The sequence below is a fragment of the Ovis canadensis genome, chromosome 21 (genome assembly GCF_042477335.2).
Source record: "Ovis canadensis isolate MfBH-ARS-UI-01 breed Bighorn chromosome 21, ARS-UI_OviCan_v2, whole genome shotgun sequence".
Classification (NCBI taxonomy): domain Eukaryota; kingdom Metazoa; phylum Chordata; class Mammalia; order Artiodactyla; family Bovidae; genus Ovis; species Ovis canadensis.
In genome coordinates, this window is record NC_091265.1 from 60,444,194 (window position 1) to 60,465,942 (window position 21,749).

The 21,749-nt window shown below is 44.1% G+C and overlaps 1 protein-coding gene across 1 annotated transcript in view; it reads left to right on the forward strand.

Moving 5' to 3' along the window:
- The window catches only part of PACS1 (phosphofurin acidic cluster sorting protein 1), a 144,102-nt gene that overhangs the window by 33,901 nt on the left and 88,452 nt on the right, over positions 1–21,749 (forward strand). The gene's annotated exons all lie outside the window — the stretch shown is intronic.

Consider the following 21,749-nt stretch of genomic DNA (forward strand, 5'->3'; position numbering starts at 1 on the left):
GCCAAAGGAGATTGTCAGCCAGCATCAATGCCCTTTTATAAGATGGCAATTACCGACGCAGCATTTTGTGAAGTTCTTGCTATACAAATAGCACAAGTGATTTGACAAGTTATGACTCCAGAGAATTCCACACACTGGAAGCCAATATTTCGTTTTCCTTCTCCAGGGAATACACATGCCATTAAATTGTTTGTTTCACCTAGCCATGCATTTTAAGCTGAGCTGTCCTTCCTGCCTCTGCTTAGAATGTATGAATGGGAAGGCTTTGACTGAGTGAAATTTTTTGCGAAATTTTCAGCGAAAATTTTTTCGCTGAGTGTTTTTGAGAGAGTCACCAATTTCTCTAAGAGCATGGCTGTTGAGGGAGTAGCCTCATTCGGCCTCAGTCTCATTAATGCTTCATGGTCTTGAAATAATAAAAAAGCTCTTATCCCTTACTGCTTCCTGACCCTGTGATAAACCACCGAAACTCCTACCAAACACCTCCTGATTTTCGTGGCCTGCCTTTAGTGCATCGCACGCTCCGTAAGATACTCGGAGGCTGATGGATATCTGATAGATATTCTCTCACATACGGTTTTTTTGTCTCTGTAACCCATTTTCCTTTTCCATCCTCTCATGGAATATTTTCTGATACTCTGACAGCTGTTGCTTGTAATTAGTGAAGTTAATTTCTTCAGCAGATGATTCTCTTTTCTCTGTTATTAGCTTTCAGGTTTTACTGGCCTTGTTTTGTAAACAGGTCTATCACAAAGGCTATTATACAAACAGGGAAGTACATGTGATTTTCTCTTTGTTCTGTCTCATTATTTAACTGACTAATGGTACCTTCATCGATGGAGAAACTGTCAAATAGAAATTCAATGTGAGCTGCACATGTATTTACAAAGAACTTTATCGAGATGTGATTTACATACTGTACAATTCACTTTATTTAAAGTGTACTGGTTTTTAGTATATTCACAGAGACATGCACACTCTAAAATTTTACAATAGCCACATGAGAAAAGGAAAAAGAAACAGATGAAATTAACTTTAATAATGTATCTTATTTAACCCATTATATCTAAAGTAAATATGATCAATAAAAAAGAACTTCCGCTGCTTCAGTTATTAAATTTAAAATTCATCTAAGTTAAATAGAAAGTTTAAATATAATTTCTTAGTTGAACTAGCTACATTTTAAACGCTCAGCAACCACCTGTGGTCAGTGGTTATAACCACATTGGATCACGGAGCTCTTGGACAGTCTTGTAAGATGATCCTGCCTCAGGCAACTGTGATGTTTATCAAAAACGCACACTTTCTGACTTTGGCGATGAGCCTGTTTTGGAACACGAACCAAAGTTACTTGGCTGACACAGCTGAGCAACAGTACGTTTTATTTAATGTTGGACGGTGAGAGGATGGAAGATGCAGAAGAAAGCCTTTTCCAACATAACTTCAAGAGGATGCAAGAGTTGGCAAAAAATTTCGCTCAGTCAAAGCCTTCCCATTCATACATTCTCATTCTCATACATAGATGCACTTAGGTGACATTAAGCACCTCATTCTCATTTCTCAGAAATAACTGTAATTTTGGTTTTCGTATCTAGTTTGTCCCATGAAGCTTTTCAGTGTTTTCAAGGAGCAAATAAAGGTTTAGTGTTCTCTCTTTCCAGCCTTCTAATCTGCTATCTCCTATGTGTTTTACTTTTTCCTACAGATTCTTTTTTTTTTTTACAGATTCTTTATGAATCAGTCAATTTAGTTGCTTAGTCATGTCCGACTCTTTGCAGCCCCATGGACTGCAGCACGCCAGGCTCCCTGTCCATCACCAACTCCCAGAGCTTGCTCAAACTCATGTCCATCGAGTTGGTGATGCCATCCAACCATCTCATCCTCTGTCATCCCCTTCTGCTCCTTCCTTCAATCCTTTCCAGCATCAGGGTCTTTTCCAGTGAGTCAGTTCTTTGCATCAGGTGGCCAGAGTATTAGAGTTTCAATATCAGTCCTCCCAATGAATATTCAGAACTGATCTCCTTTAGGATGGACTGGTTGGATCTCCTTGCAGTCCAAGGGACTCTCAAGAGTCTTCTCCAGCACCACAGTTCAAAAGCATCAGTTCTTTGGCTCTCAGCTTTCTTTATAGTCCAACTCTCACATCCATACATGACTACTAGAAAAACCATAGCTTTGACTAGATAGGCCTTTGTTGGCAAAGTTAATGATTCTTTACTACCAACTTAAAAATCATGAAACAATTTGAAAATATGAGAAGTGACAGTAACTTCAGGGGCCCCAAGATGTTTGTCTCATAAAAGTTACTGTTATGTGAATACCTGGAGCTAGCTGTATTGACTCTAAAAGTCTGGCAGTTCCTCAAAAGATTAAACACAGTTTAACCATAGCACCCAGCAGTTCTACTCTTGGTTGGTATTGGTGCTCAGTCACTAAGTCATGTCCAACTCTTTGCGACCCCATGGACTATATAGCCTGCCAGGCTCCTCTGTCCATTTGATTTCCCAGGCAAGAATACTGGAGTGGGTCGCCATTTTCTTCCCCAAGCGTTTACTCCTAAATATATGCCTAAAAGAAATCAAAACACATGTTCTTACAAAAGCTTATACATGAAGATTCATAGCAGTGTTACTCATGATAGCTGAAAAGTAGAAATAACCTACCTGTCCATCCTACCTGCTGATGGGGAGATGAGTAAAATGTGGTGTAGAATATTATTCAGCAATAAAAGAGGATGAAGTACGGACCCATCCTGTTGCAGGGGTGAACTTTGAAGATCTTAAAAGAAGACTGTCACATGCTGTATGAGTCTATTCGTATAAAACGTCTGGAATAGGGAAGTCCATAGAAACAGAAAGAAGACCAGCGGTTGCCTAGAGCTTGAGAAGTTGAAAGAAACTGGGGAGTGACTGCTAATGATAATGAGTATAGTGTTTTTGAGGATGATGAGAATGTTCTAGAATGGATTGTGATTGTTGTACAGCTCTGTGAATGCACTGACAACAATTGAGTTGTACACCTAAGTGGATGAATTATATAGCATGTAAGTTATGTCTCAAAAGAGGTTTTTTTTAAAAAGTGCTGACAGGCAGGAATTCTCAGTCACTGGTGGTTCTTGTACTCTCTGCATTGATTTTACCTTCTTTCCTTTATTCCCCCTTAGGTTTAAAAAAAAAAAAGCTAAAAGTCTTCTTGTATCTTTAAAAATATATGTATATATTTTACTATTTATTTGTTTGGCTGTGCCAGGTTTTAGGTGTAGCACGTGAACTCGTTGGTTGTGGCACGCAGGATCTAGTTCTCTGACCAGGGATCGAACCCCGGCCCCCTGCTCTGGGAGCACAGAGTTTTACCCACTGGACCACCAAGGAAGTCCAAAAAAACCCCTTTTTAAATTGAGGTAATGTTGGTTTATAACTTATGTAAGTTACATCGTGTACAACATGTGTATTTCTACTTCTGTGCACACTCTAGCGTGCTCACTGCCGAAAACTTGGTTTCCGTTTGACACCATACAGCTGACCAGCTTTACCGAGTTCATCCTCCCCCTCCCCCGCCGCCTGCCCCTCTGGTAACCACTGCTTTGTTCTCTGTATCTGCATATCTGTTTTTGTTTGATTTGGTTTGTTCATTTATTTTGTACGTTTTTTATATTTTACAAAAATGTTTGTATTTTTATATTGCTTTTTTGTACTTTATCTTGTTGTTTATATTTATATGTGAGTAAAGTCATACGGTTTTTGTCTTTGTATCTGACTTATTTCAGTTAGCATAATTCCCTCCAGGTTCATCTCTGCTGTTGCAAATGGCAAGATTTCATTTTTCTTATGGCTAAATAATACTGCATTGTGTGTATGGAGCCGTGTGTGTGTGTGTGTGTGTGTGTGTGTGTGTGTGTGTTACACTCGCCACATCTGTATCTGTTCATCTGTTGACAGGCACCTAGGTTGTGTCCATACCTTGGCTCTAACAAATAGTCCTGCAGTGGACACGGGAGTACAGGTTTCTTTTCAAATTAGTGTTTTCATATTCTTTGGACAAATACGCAGAAAAAAGAATGGCTGGATCATACGGTAGCTCTAGTTGTAATGTTTTTAAGAATCTCCATCCTGTTTTCCATATTGGCTGCACCATTTTGCATTTCCACCAGCGGTGTGTGAAGTTCCTATATCAGTCTTCTTCAGCTCAATCTCCATGCTTTCCTGACCAATCCTACCAGCCACATTTAGAACTTTTCATATGTAACTTTTATTATTATGCTCCTATAAATTTATGTCTTGTAGAGCTTATTATACACCGAGACCCTGTAGAGAGGAAATATTGGGGTCAGTGTTTAACCAGGGGCTGAGCTTAAGTGCACATTGCAATATTCTGTCATTTAACCTTTACAGTGACCTTGTGTGTCCGCAGCTAATGAGCGGCAGAGATGGGATCTGAACCTAGGTCTGTTTGACTCTGAAGTCCACGTCCTTAGCAGCTGCGCTACTCTGTCTTCTTGTAAGCCCTGTAGCTGTAGGCCCAGAGGTCTAGTCCATGTGATACATTTTTGCTGATTAACTGTTGTATATTCTGATACTTCTCCAACCTTTTTCCTGAAATACTCCAAGAAATACATGCAGATGTATCACTGGGTGTCTTATAGTATAGTTCAGAAACTGCCTGCTGCAAACACAAGATGTCCTTGAAATCTTATGTTTAATCTTCTCAAACAAAGGTCCGTCTAGTCAAAGCTATGGTTTTTCCAGTGGTCATGTATGGGTGTGAGGGTTGGACTGTGAAGAAAGCTGAGCACTGAAGAATTGATGCTTTTGAACTGTGGTGTTGGAGAAAACTCTTGAGGGTCCCTTGGACTGCAAGGAGATCCAACCAGTCCATTGAAGGAGATCTGCCCTGGGATTTCTTTGGAAGAACTGATGCTAGAGCTGAAACTCCAGTACTTTGGCCACCTCATGTGAAGAGTTGACTCATTGGAAAAGACTCTGATGCTGGGAGGGATTGGGGGCAGGAGGAGAAGGGAACGACAGAGGATGAGATGGCTGGATGGCATCACTGACTCGATGGACGTGAGTCTGAGTGAACTCCGGGAGTTGGTGATGGACAGGGAGGCCTGGCGTGCTGCGATTCACGGGGTCACAAAGCGTCAGACACGACTGAGTGACTGAACTGAACTGAATCTTGCAAACCTGTGTAAGTCCAGCACTTTGGACTTTATATGTGTATGTTCAAATATAAAATTCATCCCTCCCTGCCCACTCAGCCCCAGACCCCAGTGAAATTGCTCTTAGGGTCCTGTTCACCAGGTGCGGTCCCGGGGCTCTGGAGCAGGTGTCTGCTGCTTCAGAAGCACAGTTGTATAATCCCATTCTCAGTTTCACAAATCCACTCTTCACTGAGAGTGTATCCAGCCCTGACTTCTAGTAACTTCAAACTCGTATATCCCAGTGCCTATTTGACATGTGCATTTGGACGTTTAATCAGTATCACAGCTTCACTCTGGTGGCAATGTTTGGACCACAGTGAAAGCAAAGAAAGCATCTTGCAGATCTATAGACTAGACCAGACTAGACTAGAACTCCTGATTCTCTCTGCAAGTCTAAACCTCTTCCTCCAGGTTTCCCCACCTCAGTGTATGGTCCTGTCATCCACCTACTTGCAACACCTAGCAATTATCCTAGATTCTTCTTTTTTCCTTCCTGCTACATCTAATCCATTAGCAAGAGCTACTTATCTACTTTTAAGATATCTTGACACCATCACCATCTCTCCTGTTTTCTCTGCTTTCCCCAAGCCATCCCCACCACTTGTTTTATGCAGTAGCCACCTAACTGATCTGCTTCTCCTCTTTCCCTTAACAGTTCTCCAGGCAGCCAGGGTGATGTTTTTAAAATGCAAACCTGATTATTTTTCCCCCCTGCTAATACCCTCCAGTGAAACCCAGGCTTCTTGGCCTATGAAGGTTATTTGGCTTGGCTGCTGTGAGCCTCTCCAGCTTCCCCTCTTACCCTTGTTCACTGCATTTCTATCACATTGGCCTTTCTGTGAGTCCTTGACAAGGAGAGGTTCAGTCTGTCTCTAGGGATTTTGCACTTGCAGTGCTCTCTACCTGGGATGCCTTGATCTCAGATAGTCACCTGGCCATCTCCTTGGTGTCATTCAGGTCTCAGCTCAGGTAGGTCTTCCTGGCTGCCAGATCTGAAGTAGACATATGGGCTTCCAACCACTTGCTGAATATGTTACTTTTAACTTTTTCTATTACATGTCCTATCTGAAGTTATCTTTTTTACACTTACCTGTCTCCTTCTGCAACCTCTCCCCTCAAAAAAGATTGTAAATTTTGCAGAGGAGGGATTATTCTGTCTTGTTCCTTACTGTGTCCCTGGTGCCTGAACAGTCCCTGGAAACAGTAGGTCTTTCATATATGTTTGTAGAATAAGCGATTGCTTTTCCCATTACACATAGGGCCAATCTAAGAATAGGACTGGTGGTGAGCTGAGAGTAGATGGCAGTGCTGAAGTAGAAAATGAAAGGAGTCAAAAGCTTCTGGTGCCTATGTGCTCATCAGATTTAGTCATACTGATTCAAAACTGGGAACAACCCAAATGTCCATCAACAAATGAATGGATAAACAATTTGTGGTCCATACGGTGCAGTATTACTTGGCCTTAAAAAGGAATAAAGGGACTTCCCTAGTGGCTCAGTGGTTTAGAGTCTGTACTTATAACGCAGAGGGTACAGGTTCAGACCCTGGTTGGAGAATTAAGGTTGCACATGCTGTGTGGCACCGTTCACAAAAGGAGAAAAAGGAACATTACCTCCTTCGGGAATCAGTTGATGGAATGACTCAGATACAGGAAAAGAAAGAGCCTGTATACCTCATAAAGAATGTGATATCAAAGATACCTGCAGAATATATTCAAGGTAGCATGGTTTCAATAAAGCATGATAAGCACCTTAAAAAAAAAAAAAAGGACTGAAGCACTGCTCCGGGTGCAACGTGGATGAACCTCAGCGTCTTAACCGCTGGACCACCAGGGAAGCCCTAGCAAAGCACTTTTTAAGTTGCAGTGCTGTCGCTTATTTTCAGGCATGCTCTTGGAACTTGCCGTCAGGGCTAGTCAGGCTTCAGTACCAGGGGACAAGTACGTGCCATGGAAGTATGGCTATTCCACAAAACAACCAGAAAATGCAGCTCGTCTGAGTTGACAGGAAGATGTGAGAAGTGTGCGTTTTAAACTCTCAGTTCTCTTAGAGACGATGACTTGTGTACTTTGATCATGGTGTAGGCTTACCACTTCAGAAATCTTGTTCTTAATGTTCATGATTCATCTTGTTTCTATCAGTACAGTAGCTGAAGTAAACACTGTTTTGAGGTGTGGCAGATAGAAGGCTCTCCAATGATCACACTCTTGCTCTGACATTAATAAATAGGTTTTCTTCTTTGTTTTTCTTCCCTTTGATTCATAGAGTCATCTAGCCCTTTTTCCATACTAAGATTTTTTTAAAAAATACACAACAGCATGTGAATGATGTGAAAAATTTCCCCAAACTCCCTCACTTCTCTTCCGGTCCCCTGACACACTGTCCTGAGTATTTAAATACAGCATTTGTACAGACTCATTTAAATGTTTTACGTAAGCAGAATCACCGTGAGTTGTTTAGCTTGTCCTTTTCCTGTGACAGAGGTGTCTTGGAGGTTCTTCTGTTTCTGTACTTGGAGGTCTTTCCCATTCTTTTTCATGGCTCTGTAGTATTCCATGAAATTGACAAAACACAGTTTGTTTAACTAATCCCACTAAATGAATAGTTAGTTTATTTCCAGTTTTCACTTTAACAATCAGTGAAATTAGATGAATGTAAACAATTTGTGTTTTTAGGGTTTTTCACTTCTTTTTTTGTTCAGTTATGTAATTACCTGTACAACGGATTCTAAAAAAAGCTTATTGGTACCTCACTGATGTTGTAAAGTTGGAATGACACTGAAGACCTTTGCTTTGAAAGAAAAGGTTGAAAATAAATTTTCCGTGCTTGTGGGCTTTATTCATCATTGTGTTTTCAGGGCTTTCTCTTGAAGTGTGACTATAAAGCAAGAGCACTATGAGTAGTTACAGAATTATATTACAGTTTTTATTGGGCCAGTTCAGAAGAAGAGTTTACCTCTAAGGATCAGAACCAGAACAGTACAAGAGGTCGGCAGTTGGTTAGAAAGGTTGCTCTCGGTTGGTATTTTCTCACTGAGCTGGAGTCAAGCCTATGTGAAAACTGTTTCTCTTGCTCTCTTTTTCAACTTGAAATCCTCTTAATACACATCATTACCATGGAACTTTCTGTCGTCGATGACCAGCTGTTGCTGGTTTCCTGGCACTTGAAATGTTATTAATAAAAACAACCCCCTCAAAAACACATACAGAAAACAAACCCACAAAAAAACCCTATGTCTTCCTGTTTCCTTCTATGTATGATGCACATACATGGATAATTCTGATGTTTAAGGAGATTTAGAAGGTAATATTTTAAGTACATGGGCTTGAGTGTCTCAGAACCCTGCTGATACAAGCGTATTTCCTCCACTCTGTTTTGGGCCAGCTGTGGGGGCGAGGAGCGGGCTGATGTTTGCCTGGCCACCCAAGAAGAGCCCAGACTGCCTTCCCGTGAGGTGCTGACAGCCCTGCCGTTGTGAAACGTTCAAGGACACGGTTTCTGTCCTATTAACTGACCTTGATGTCAACCTCCTCTTCCCACCCCACCTTTCTTTCTCGAGTTTCTGGTTGGCTCTTCTAATTCATTGGCACACTGCAGAGTGAAGGCGTTGCAGTTGGTGGAAGTTATTGCATTTCTCTGAAGCTTTGGGCTGTCTGGGCGCTGAGCTTCCTTTCGTTTAGGACTTTGTGAGACAAACAATGTAGGCAGCCTGTCACGGCTGAGGGTTTACATTCCTGTTAACCTTTTAATTTACAGTGAATAAGATGAGTTAGCAACAAAACATTTCCTCTCTTTAAGAGTTGCCTTGGCAAGAAGTTGGAAATCTAGAACCTTGTTGCAGAGGAGTGTGGCTGTTGTGAATGAGTTGTCTCTTACCGTCACTGTGCAGTTAGGTGTTAATACACTTCAGCTGGAAAGAGACTGAAGGCCAGGCAGCAGAAGCTTCGGAGGACGAGGGTAGAGTGTAGGGAGGGTGGGTCAGCAGGAGACCTGACCGGTGGATTTTGTTCGCTGACTAACCTGGGGGCCTTTGACTTCTCCACCGCACATCCTTTCTTTGCCCTCAGCTATTAAGTTTATTGTAGGTGCGTGAGGTTGCGTTTATAAAAGGTTTCCAGTGCTGCTAAGAAGGTACGAGTAGATATGAGGTGTGTATTCTAGGGCTTCCCTGGCTCAGCAGTAAAGAACCGGTATGCCAAGCAGGAGACTCAGGTTTGATCCTTGGGTTGGGAAGAACCCTGGAGAAGGAAACAGCAATCCACTTCACTATTCTTGCCTGGGAAATCCCATGGCCAGAGGAGCCTGGTGGGCTACAGTCCTTGGGGTCCAAAAGACAGATCCTAGAACTGCCTCCGACTCCTCTTAGAATATAGCTCCTGGGAGACAAGAGGTTTGTTTACACATTTGACATATTTTTCTTGGGCCTCTGTTATATACCAGCCATTTTGTAGGTTTTGGAGATAGAGTGGTTAACAAAGTAGATTAACTCCACTGCCCTCATGGAAGCAAGGTTGTAGTTGGGGAGACATCTACCAAATGAGAGAACACAAGTCAGGTATGTGCCGTGTGTTAGATAGTGACAAACGCCAGCAGAAAAAATGAAGCCAGGAAAGGAGACAGGAAGTGTCAGGGAGAGGTCGTGTGGGCTAATTACGATAACCCGCTTCCTTTTTAAACTACGCAGACGGTTTTATGTATTCAAAACCATTGTTCTGAGAAAGGAGCTGCTGGCTTCTCTGGGCTGCCAGAGGAACCCACGGCACAGAGAAAGTTAATGACCCAGCACAAGGCCATCCGTCCAACCACGTGTGATTGAAGCTGTTTATCTCTCTTTTATGCTTTTTGTGATAATGGTGCGGTAGACTTTCCTGTGTTGATGTTCATATTGCAGCTGTAATTGTGGCTTCTCAGGTTTTCTTTAAACCATCTGAAGCCATCATTCGTCCTGGGGGCTAATGTTCCAGGGACAGTAATTTTTTCATCTGTGTTCCACAGATCCCCCAGGGCACCCCAAGCCTTTCTGGAGACTCAGTGGTCATTTTAAATTGATGCTTGGACCTTCTTCATCCAGATTCATCTAAACAAGTTAGTCAGATGCCTGGCTTGAGGGGAGGCATGAGTATAAAGAATAGATGGAGGGGCTGGTATATATTTATGGGCCATAAACAACAGAGATTGTTAACAGATGCGAAAAGTAGGTAAGCCACTGACTTAACTCCTTAGGTGTGTGTCATGGAACCGCTGTCAAGACCTTGTGCTGGTGTCTGTGTTTATATGAAAATAAGAATTTCTGAGCTTATTCCTCTTTTATTTTCCTTCTCACCCTTCCCTCCAGGTTTTTGTTTTTTTTTTTTGAGCATCTATGTTGGCTGGTTTAGTCCCTAAGTTGTGCCCCCTTCTTGGGAACCCGTAGACTATATATAGCCTGCCAGGCTCCTCTGTCCATGGGGTTGGCTAGGAATATAGATGTAAAAAGAGACAGAAACATACGCAGATGATTGACTGGGTATATTATGGTAAGTGTTAGGGTAGTGATAGGCCCAAGTTTCAGTGAGAACTCAAAACTGGGACACTTCCCCCAAGTGGGAGTGGAGGAGGGTCTGCGAAGGCCTCCCGAATCAGTGGCTCCAGCACTGAGTCAAAAAAAAGGCTGCACGACTCCCCTGATGGTCCAGTGGTTGAGAATCCACCTGCCAGCGCAGGGGACATGGGTTCGATCCCTGGTCCTGGAGGATTCCACATGCTGCGGAGCAGCTGAGCGTGGGTGCCACGACTACTGAAGTTACCCACGCCTGGAGCCCATGCTCCACAACAAGAGGAGCCCCCGAAGTGAGACGCCCTCGCACTGCCATCAGAGTAGCCCCCACTTGCCGCACTAGAGAAAGCCTACTGCGTGCATCAATGAAGACCCCGCACAGCCAAAAATAACCAACTAAATAAATTAAAAAAAGAAGAAAGTGAAAGGCTGTAGCCTTGCTCTGTGGCTCACTACTTTTCCTTTGATCTCTTCTGACTTTCTCTTCGTTGGTTTAATGCAGGTTCACCTGATGCCCTCTGGTCCACTACCTGTTCTTCTACAGACCGAAAGCTGTAGTTTTTAAAGTAGCTGGAAAAAAATCAGAAGAACAATAATATTTCATGGCATGTGAAAATGATATGAAATTCAAATCTTTGAGTCTACATATAAAACTTTATTGGAGTTTTATGTGTAGCCAGGCTCATTTGTTTATTGTCTGTGTCTGCTTTTTTTTTTTTTTCCACTTACGTGCTTTAATTCCCTGCTAAAAGGCAGGAGGCGGCAGAGATGATGGTGGTGAAACGGAATGCATGAAAGCCTGTTATCTTCTGCTCGCTGATTGCAAGTAATGCACAGGAAGTGTTTGCGGCGCCTCTTGTCCTGTCTCCCACCAAAACATGATGCCCCCACAGCTCTGGCATAGTGACAGGCATTTACACGTGTCATTCTTGTTTTGTCTAGTTTGAATTTAGTTATGGGGACATTTTTTAGTAGTCTCAGAAAGAGAGTATCTGGTATGAGTCAAAATGATTATAGACTGTGCTCACCTCAGGGTAGGAGATCTGGGCCAGAGGACCTCAGGAAAGTCCTTTACTGTCCCTGCAGGTCTCTTTCAATGATAGGGCTGTTTGGTGAGTATACCAGATAACCTGCCTTTCAGCCCAGAAAAGACAATGCTGCTTGGTGGAAGGAGCATGAACGCCAGCACCAGACAGACCTGTGTGTGCATCCTGGCTTGGTTACTTCCTTCCCAGGTGACCCTGAGCAGTTGATCTAAACTCTCTGTGCCTTAGCTCATCAGAAATTGTGATCGTAAGAATGACATGAGGGACTTCCTTGGTGGCCCAGTGACTGAGGCTGTGCTCCCAACATCGGGGGCCCAGGTTCCATCCCTGGTCAGGGAACTAGATCCCACATGCCACAGCTAAGGATCCTGCATGCTGCAACTAAAGAGATCCCATATGCTGAAACTAAGACCCAGCACAGCCAAATAAATAAATAAATAAATGTTGAAACCAAAAAAAAAAAAGAAGGAAGTGATCGCTTGTTCTAAAAACTCCTGGCACTAATAAATGTTTAATCTGGTGTAACCATGATAATTATTTTCAGTCTGTGAACTCTTGCTATATATTATGAGACATTTTAAAACAGCAGTGATCTCCCAGCAGTTTGTGGTAATGATTTATTAATAGCCCATCAACTGTGACTTAGTATGTTTGCATTTTTGCTGATAACGGGCTTCCAAAACATGTGAGTTCTTTGAACCAAGACTTTCCCTAACTGGGAAAAATTTCTGCTCATGTTTCAACTGGAATTGGCACGTAGAGTGTTATGTCTTGCCTTGTGAACACATTCAGTGATTATTTCAATTTACTATGCAAATGATAGGAGGGAAAAGATATGTTGTATGTTGTATCAGCTTTCCTCTGCCTTAGCCACTGTCTTTCCTTTCCACCCATTCTCAATAACTGAATTGTTTGATTAATAATTTTAAGTTTCCCTAGGAAGGTTGGGTTTATTTTCATTTTTTGTTGTTTATTTATTTGGCTGCATGGGGTCTTAGTTGCGGGGCATGAGATCTTTAGGGACAGTATGTGGGATCTTATTCTCCCACCAGGGATGGAACCTGGGCCCTGCATTGCGAGCATGGAGTCCCAACCGCTCGACCACCAGGGAAGTCCCCAGGAAGGTTAGTTTTGATGAGGAGACTTAGACTGAGACAGTCTTGTGTTTTCTTTGCATAATTTTTGATGATTTTAGAGGTAACATAATTTTTGAGACAGAGTTGGATTGTCAGTTGTCAGGATACTGCATTTTCTGTCTTTGAATAATTCTCATTTGATCGTTATCTTAAAAAGTCTAGTGAATATTAGTTATTTAGTACTTAATACTTTATTAGTATTTCGGATCTTTTATTTTAAGCAATCTCAATGTATGAGATATTTGTGTTTATGATTTGCTTAATGACAAAGATACGGGATTTCTTAAACAGCCAGCTTTCCTAGTTGGATCATGATAATTATTTAAATTACCTGCAACTATGTAAGATCATATCAATGAATGGTAAGCTAGGCAAGGATTAGATTGTGGCTAAGAGCACGGGCTTTGGGGTCCTGTAACACAACTGCAAGTCAGAGCCTGGCTTTGCCATTTGCTAGCATGTGTGGTCTTCCCTCCTGGTGGGAGTAATGATCCTAAGGGCAGTTGGAAGATGAAATGGCTATAAATCTGAGGTGCTTGGCGTGGTGAGTGTGTCCTTATATCCATTGTTACTGGATTATTTTAGGGGCCTACACAACGGACTGCTGTCTCTGAATGTAAAACTGAATCTTCCTGTCTTTCAGGCTTCGTTTAATCACTGATCTCAGACTCTAGCCATAGTGAGCTTGTGGGGCAGTTCCCCTAAAATTCCATGGCCTTGTTCGTCTCTAAATGTGTACTTTATGCTCGAGCTGCCTAGAACACCCTTCTCCTGTATTCCTTTTCTCCTAATTTTCCTTATCTTTCAGGGCTCGGTTTCTGGGATTCTCTTCCATGAACCCTGCCCCCGCCCCAACTCTCGGGCTTCTGCCGGGCCCTGTGCACACATCTCTCTGCCTCTCACATTGAGTTGTAAAGAACTGCTCATCTGCAGTCTCTCTCTCAGACTATGAGCCTCTTAAGGGCAAGGCATTCTGCTCAGCTTTTAAAAAAAGATTTATTTATTTGGCTGAGCTGGGCCTTAGCTGCGGCATGCTGGATCTTCACTGTGCCATGCAGGGTCTAGTTCCCTGACTCAGGGATCGAGCCCAGGCCCCCAGCATTGGGAGCGCAGAGTCTTAACTACTGGATCACCAGGAAAGTCCCTCTGCTCAGCTTTGGCAATGCTGTGTGGCAGGGCACAGGACCGACCTGTCCTCAGGGCATGTACATCCTGTACATATGGGGAAGACAAATATTTAAATAATCATGAGGGTACACAGGGCTTCAGTAGAGCATTGCATGCAGTGGAGTGTAACGGGAGCTTTGAACCTTGTCCGGACACATCAAAGACGCCTTTTTGTAAGGAAGTGATGTTGCTTCAAGTTGGAACCTGAAAGATATTTAGGAGTTAGGGAGGGGAAAATGGGGGAGTTCCAGGTGGAGAAAACTGCATGTGCGGGGTCACTTTGGGCCAGTTACTTAGCTTCTCTGCGCTTTCGTTTTCTTATTTGTAAAATGGAAATAGTGTGACTACCTCAGAGGATTGTCATCCACATAAATACTGTGTTTAAAGTCATCTTCTAATGAGTATTTCTGAAATGAAGCACAATCAGTTCCTACAGGGCAGTTTCCTGGTCCAAGTTTGTTTATTGAATTGCTAAACATGTGGATTCACTTACTGTGTTTTTCCTGGTAACCTTGCTCTTGACCTGTCCCAAAGCCTGTCTCTTGTTTTAATGACAAGGACAGGGGTTATTTTGTTTTGCTTTCTTGTGTGTTTGTGTTGATTATAGAGATCCAGTTCTGCCTTTCATTGCTGCACACAGCTCATGCTGTGGCAAACCTTTTAGGTCAATAAGTGTTATCGGGTGGAATGCATTCACCTTCAAGGAAAACAAAAGCCAACTCAGTGACTTAAACACCCAGACACTATTTCAGATAACAAAGAGTCCAGAGGTAGGGTAATGCCAAAGCAAGTTAATTCAGCAGCTGAGGACCCATGTGCATTTTTCTTCCTGCCCTGCCATCCCCAGAACACTGGCTTGTCCTGGCTGCTTCCCCTGGTCTCAGGAGGAATGTCGCCACTCCAGGTGTCACAGATGTGTTATTGACCAAGGTTCCTGGCCTTCCTCAGTCAATAGAAATTGATCAGAGGCTAGACAAGAACTTCAGGCAAGGTTTTGCTTTGTTGGGCCCCTGCTGCAGCTCAAGGGCGTGAGAACAAGTGACAGATTCCAGTGCTGGTTACTCCCCGAGGGGGACGAGTTTGTTCCTTTTTGGGGGTGAGGGTAGGAGTGTGTCCAGGGGTCTGGCCAGAGGGGCGGCTTAAGTGTTTGTCCCGCCCCTTAGGTGGTGGTCTGTGCAGAGGGCATGCGCAGTACGCTGCTTTTGCTCCTGGCCCTTTAGAAACGACTGATGCTGAAGCTGAAGCTCCAATACTTCGGCCACCTGGTGCAAAGAGCCAACCCATTGGAAAAGACCCTGATGGTAAGAAAGATTGAAGGCAAAGAAGAAGGGGGCAGAAGAGGATGAGATGGTTAGATAGCATCACTAACTCAGTGGACATGAGTTTGAGCAAACTCTGGGAGATAGTGAAGGACAGGGGAGCCTGGTGTGCTGCAGTCCATGGGGTCGCAGAGTCAGACACGACTGAGCAACTGAACAACAAATTCAGAAGTGGCAGTTGAGTTCTTTGGTCTCTGTGTCTTGTCCAGAATTTGCCCCAGCTGGGCATGCACGTGGTGATTTTTAGTCCCATACAGTTTCTTTATATTCCGTTGCTGGCAGAGAGGTGTGTGCGGGTGACGGCGCTGCAGCGAAGGGGTCCCAGGTCCCACCCTGTCTCAGGTAGACCCCAGAAGGTCCAGCTGAGGAAGAGGCACTGTGTTTTTCCTGGTGTCCCTCTCTCTCTATCGTTGGACTTTCGGGTTATTTCCACCTTTTGGCTGTGGGGAGTGAAGCTGCTGAAAGGAAATCAAAACCTAGGCAGGTTGATTTGCCAGCTTCACCCAGCCAGCCCACTCAAGGCAAGTGGCCGTGGCCTGCCTGGGGAAGCACCAGACCAGAAGGGAGAGTTCCTTGTTTGGGCTTGGCTTTGCCCTTGACTGCTAGTAATCAGGGTGTTTCCTTCTCCTGAAGCACATCAGTTAGTCACTGACAAGGTTCCCAGCAGTACACTTTAGCTGGAAACACACTCGCAACCGACCGACAGGTAATCCCTGTGAAGTAAACCCCAGTGGAACCAGAAAACTGGGTCTCGCTTTCCTTAATTGGAGCCTGACTTCGAATCAGATATTGAACTGAAAAGAAAAGCATTCGCCATTAGAAAAAGAAATTTAAATTACTGGTCTGTCCATATTTAGAATTTCTTGCAATCGTTTCCACTGTATGTAACACTGAAATCCTTTGTGGTTGTCTGCCGCCAGAATGAATCTTTGACCCGGCAACTTTAAATGTGTGTGACACCGTTGGGAATTTTGAGAATTCTTAATTTAATCTGCTCTGGTCCAGGGGTGGGGGCCAGGATGAGGGAGCGCGTGACCCTTTTGTGTTGAAGGCTACGCTGTTCGTCAGCAGTGGCCTGTGCTTCTGCAGCTTGGGTTGGAGACAGTAGGTACTGGCACAAGAAGCATCATACTCGAACCTTTATTTCTGGAGGCAGTAAAGAGCCAGCCAAGCCCGGAGGTGAGTAGGAGGTGACGGGCAGCACAAGGCCCTGGAGCTACTGGTGTCGCGTCGTGCTGCTGCTGGCTGAGGGCTTTCTCAGAGTGGGGAGAGAGAGACCCTGGTCCTCCTGCCAGGGACCCCGACTTCCTCTGCAGGGCTCCCTAAAGGCAGGCCTCGCCACTGGACTGTGGGGAGGCTGGAGTATATAACTGCTTGCCTCTCCCCCAGCCCAGATTTCGCAGGTTCTTTATTATCTTTTAAATTAATTAGCTAATGAATTAGTTTTACTTATTTTTGGTTGCACCTAGTCTTCGTTGCTGCGAGGGCTTTCTCTCGCTGTGACGGACAGGCTTCTCACGCGGTGGCTTGTCTTGTTGCAGAGTGCAGGCTCTAGGCACACGCGCTTCAGTAGTTGGGGCTCCTGGGCTCTAGAGATTGGGCTCAGCAGTCGTGGCTCAGGGGCTTGGTTGCTCTGTGGCACGTGGGATCTTCCTGGACCAGGGATGGAACCCATGTCCCCTGCGTTGGCAGGCGGATCCTTATCCACTGGACCACCAGGGGAGTCTTCATGGGTAATGTTAATTGCCTAATTAATGAACTGATTCGTATTCTCTTTTGTGATAACTTCGTTCATGTCAGGTGGTGCTAGTGGTAAAGAATCTGCCTGCCAGTGCAGGAGATGCAAGAGATGTGGGTTCGATCCCTGGGTCAGGAGGATCTTCTGGAGAAGGAAATGGCAATCCACTTCATTATTCTCGCCTATAAAATCCCACGGACAGAGGAGCCTGACAGGCTACTGTCTATGGGGTCACAGAGAGTCGGACACAACACACACACACACACACAGTTCTTGTCAAGCAGGGACTTGTCCTGACGAAGAGAGCAGGAAGGTCACTGTACCGGGCCCTCTGGTTCCTTGTCTAGACAGCGTCCACGGCTGTCCTTCCCTCACAGACTCGGATTGTTCAGAGTCACGCATCTCCCTGAAGGGAAGGAGGAGGCATTAAAGCAGAAACACACACAGCTCAGCAGGTTTCCCTGAACGACCGCTGATCACTGAGTTCTTGCTGGACCCTCCCACTGATTCACGCTTTACATTTCTTCTCTGTGCCTCTGTTTTCGGTTGGTAAAATGTGGATGTTGCTGACTCTGGAGGAAAGTTGTGAAGAGCTAATGAAAGAGGCTGGACCTCACCAGGGGTAGAGAAGGGCCTTTGCTTGGAGAAGTGCACGGCAGTCACCCTCGCCTGGGGGCTGCCTGTGTGCAGAGCTGTCTGTGTTGGGATGGAGGAGAGGCCAGGACTGCCCCCCAGCCCCCCGCCTTGGGGAGCTGAGACATGCGCAGAAGGTGGACACGGCAGTGTGCGCCCGGTGTATGGCTTCAAGTAAGTGATTCATGGATACGCTGGGTGGGACCGTCTTCAGTGTTTGAGACGGTGACTCAAAGCCTACTTTTCCTTCCTTAGGGACACCACAGCCCAGAATCAGTCTGTTAAATGGGGGTTGATGTCCTATACTTTGTTACACTTTTCTAGATGAAATGAGTCTTATAAACAATCATAAATGCTTTTTATTTTTTCAGTTGGTGGAGGTAAAGATTATGTTTTTCAAAAAGTGAGACAAAGAGCACCTGGAACATGATATGTCTCCTTACAGAGGTCTGTGATACCACCTGTAACGTTGCCTCCCGACTCTTAACCAGAACTTGTTTAAACCTCGATCTAACTGCAGTTTTATAGAGACGACACGGGACAGAAACATGGGAAATTGTTTTTAGGGCTATAGTCAGCAAATTCCAAACTGCAGATGTTTTATAGGACAGACCCGTTTCTTCAACAAATAAACGGTAATGAGGGGAAGAAAGGATGGAGGGGACACCTGTAGATAAACAGAGACTTGAGAAGTGATTGAACCAGTGATGATTATGGTGCTGACTCTGCCAAGCGTAATGAAGGAAAACATGTGAGGCAATCTGGAAAATGCGGGTACAGGTTAGTTTATGGTGTTAAGAAGTTATTGTTAATTGTTTTCAGTGTGGAAGTGGTATTATGGATACATTTTAAATGAATATCCTTTAGAGATATGTACTGAAAGCAAAAGGAAAAGGGCTCAGCAGAGGACAGGATGGTTTGACAACCTCACCGAGTCAATGGACGTGAATTTGAGCAAACTCAGGGAGACAGTAGAGGGCAGAGGAGCTTGGCGTGTTGCAGTCCAGGGGGTCACAAAAATTCGGACATGACTTAGTGACTGAACAATCACAATTGAAGTATTTACATATGCAGAGAAATAAAGTCTGGGCTTTGCTTCAAAATAATCCACTAAGGGCTGTGGGCAGGAGTAGAGATGAGACAGGACTGGTCGTGCATTAAAAACTGTTGAAGCTGAGTATTGGGTAAATCACGTTCATGAGACTGTTCTACTCTGTGTGTGTTTAAAATTTTCTAGTAAGTAAACCTTTTTAATATTACCCCTCAAACTGTTCATTTTAAATGGAAGCATTTTGGGTATTCTTTGCCATCCAGTGGTTAGTGCTCAGAGCTTTCACTGCCTTCGCCTGGGTACGATCCGTGGTTGGGGAACTAAGATTCCCCCAAGCCACGTGGTGTAGCCAAAAAAAAAGAAATAAAATGGATTTATTTTATTGTATGTAAATATAAGAAGATATATGTATGTAAATTATACCATAATCAAGTTTATTTAAAAATTAATTTAAAATGAGTAAGAAGAGTGTTCACATTTTGTTCACAAAGTGTCAAACGGTCATTTCAGAGGTTGATACTACCTGACCCCCCGGGAGTGGGAATGACCTGACTTCTGCTGCCTCTCCCAACCCCCCACTTAAAATGAACTTTTATCATTTGCATTTCTGGTGTTGCTCTAGCTTCTCTTTGACTTGAATTCTGTGATAGGTTTGTTGATGTGTCTGCCGTCCAAATGGACATTCCTTTTGACGCTAGAATAAGTGATGCCGCGAAGGACGTGTAGCCATCGCCAACGATAATCCCTGAACATTCATTTAGCTACATTATCACAGTCAGGAAAGTTCCACTGAATTCTAATTATTTTTCATGCAGTCTACCAAGCAGCAAACTGGTCAGCTAGTCCGCGTTGAGTGTATTCTTCGCTCCAGGCACTGTGCTGAGTTCTGGGTTTACAAGGATGAATGTGATCTGACTCTCGGGGTGGGGAGATGGTCGTGGATGCGTGTGATTTCAGCAGTGTGCCGAGCGCCATGGTGATAAAGGGGGGTGCGGGACACTGCGGGGGCTCCATTTACATCGTGCCCTGGTGCCCTGCCCGCCTCCCTCCCTCTCAGCTCCCTTCCTCGCCTGTTAAGTCCGATGAGTCAGCCAGCAAAATGTCAGGCAGATTGGGAAAGGCAGCTGGAACAGAAGGAACATTCCTTTTGCCCTGTGAAACGTGTTACTTTTTTCTTTTAGATCGCAAATGCAGAGCTGAGTTTATCATACTGCACTGTGCTGACATTGTAGGATCTCTCTGGGGTTATTACTGTCGTGGTTGTCATTTACCATCATCTCTTCTCCTAGTCCGGTCCCCTACTCCTGTTCATTTCTTCTCTGATGCCTTTAATATTTGCCCTTGAATATGTTTGTATCCTTGTATGATGTTTTTTGTAAGTTTATCTTAAATAATACTATGTCACATTTCTCATTTCGACCCTCTTCTCACTTAAAACCATGTTTTTGAGTTTTCTCCATGTTGTTGCGTTTGTATTGCGTTCGGCTCCTTTACTGTACTTTATGACTAGCAGCTACCTTGTGTTGTTTCTCTGTTTCCCCCTAGAGATGGATGCTTAGCTTGTTCTCCAGCTTTCTACACTGTAAACAGTGCTCTGATGAAAGACTTCATGTGTATCTTCTTAGGAGCTTGAACAAGAGTTTTTCCAGCTAAATACCAACAAGCCTGTTAGTTCTCTGAGTTCACTCACATTTCACGAAGCATGAAGTTAAACTGCTAAGCATGACTGCTCCCTTTCTATTCCCGCCACAAAATGCAGCACTCAAGATCTGATTGTCAGACTTTTGTCAGTTGATGGATGTAGCATGTTATTTTGTTGTTTGGTTTGGTTTTTTTAAGTTATTTGTTTATTTGGCTGCACGGGGGTCTTGGTTGCAGTACGTAGGATCTAGTTCCCCGAACAGGTATTGAACCCAGGCCCTCTGCACTGGGAGCGCTAGTCTTAGCCATCAGACCACCAGGGGTGTCGCTATTATTTTAATTCCTGTTCCTCTGATTGCTAAGTGAGGACGAGGATCTCTGTGTATACTACAGGGATGTATAAAGGGATTTCCCTTTTATGAATGACCTGGTCATATCCTTTTCCCATGTTTCCAGTGAAGTTCCTCATAGGTTCCAGGTTTTAATCCTGTAAGTGAAAGTGTTAGTTGCTCAGTCGTGTCTGACTCTCTGTGACCCCAGGGACTGTAGCCTCCCGGCTCCTCTGTCCATGGAATTCTCCATGCAAGAATACTGGAGTGGGTTGCCATTCCCTCTTCCAGGAGATCTTCCCAACCCAGGGATCGAACCCAGGTCTCCCACATTGCAGGCAGATTCTTTACTGTCTGAGCCACGAGGGAAGCCCAAGAATACTCAAGTGGGTAGCCTATCCCTTCTCCAGGGGATCTTCCCGACCCAAGAATTGAACCAGGGTCTCCTGTGTTGCAGCGGACTTTTTACGATCAGAGCTACCAGGGAAGCCCCTCTGAATGACCTGATCATATCCTTTTCCCATTTTTCCAGTCAAGTTCCTCATAGGTTCTAGGTTTTAATCCTGAAAGTGCTTGGTCCTGTCTGACTCTTTGCGACCCCAGGGACTGTAACCTGCCAGGCTCCTCTGTCCATGGAATTCTCCATGCAAGAATACTGGAGTGGGTAGCTATTCCCTTCTCCAGGGAATCTTCTCGACCCAGGGATCGAATGGGTCTCCCACATTGCAGGCAAATTCTTTACTGTCTGAGCCATCCTGAGTTAGTTATTGACGACACAGCTGTCATCTCCTGGCCTGACCCATCTGTAAACTTTGTTCAAAGTGCCCTTTATTCAGCAGAAATCCTATATTTCTGATACCGTAAGAAACCCTTTACTATCCTCAGGTCACTAAGAAACTATCCTATATTTTCTTCTAATTAGAAGAAACACATTAGGTTTATATGTGTCTCTTA